This window comes from Microtus ochrogaster, chromosome 24, assembly GCF_000317375.1.
Source record: "Microtus ochrogaster isolate Prairie Vole_2 chromosome 24, MicOch1.0, whole genome shotgun sequence".
In the NCBI taxonomy this organism is placed as follows: domain Eukaryota; kingdom Metazoa; phylum Chordata; class Mammalia; order Rodentia; family Cricetidae; genus Microtus; species Microtus ochrogaster.
The window spans coordinates 6,960,907-6,961,722 of NC_022024.1; positions in this window are offsets into that span (position 1 = coordinate 6,960,907).

The following is an 816-nucleotide window of genomic DNA, read 5'->3' on the forward strand; positions in this document are numbered from 1 at the left end:
TCCCAGAGTCCTTGGGAAAGTCTCAGGACAATCCAGCCGGCTCTGACATGCACCTGAGGAGTTTCCATCACGACTCCACATACTGTGTTCATCCAGCTCCCATGCTGCTGCGCTCGGGGCTTCACTTCTGCCATTTCCAATCAGTCAAGCTAGCTCCTTTCTCAGAGGTTGCCACTCCAGGTTTCTCAGTTCTTCCCCTCTTGCACTGAGGGATCACAATGAGGCTACGGGATTCATGAGCTCAAATAAATTGATATCTCAACTTTAGTACCGCTGGGCGTATCGCCCACCTTCTCCCTGTAACCGTTATGTCTCGATGGCTTACTGTTTCGTTAACTGCTACGTCCATCTAACAGGAAACACCTCCACCCTAGAACTTGCAGTAGTAAGAGGTTGTTAAGAATAGAAAAGTTTATTTTTAGACAACTTCCATCTTCACAAAACTACAGACCCTCAGGTTGTCTACTGCTTTGAATTTCTTTGCCTTTTACTTCGTCAATACATATATGTCAAGGGCTCCTTTGAATGGACTGAATTTATATAGATAACCTCTCTCCTTCAAAGTCTGTGACCGTACATCTTTAAAATCCCTCTTGCCATATAAGAGCATGCTCACAGAACCTATTGAATACAGTGCAATCTGCTTCCAAATGTAAAATAACCAACTTGGCCTTTAGGAGATATGTGATGGAAGATGTTATACTGCTTTCAGAAAAAAAGTAGGATGTGACACTTACTGAATTTTTTATTGTTATAACTTATCTGAGGCTGGATATTCATAAAGAAAAATGATGATGGATGCTGCAAAATAATCCC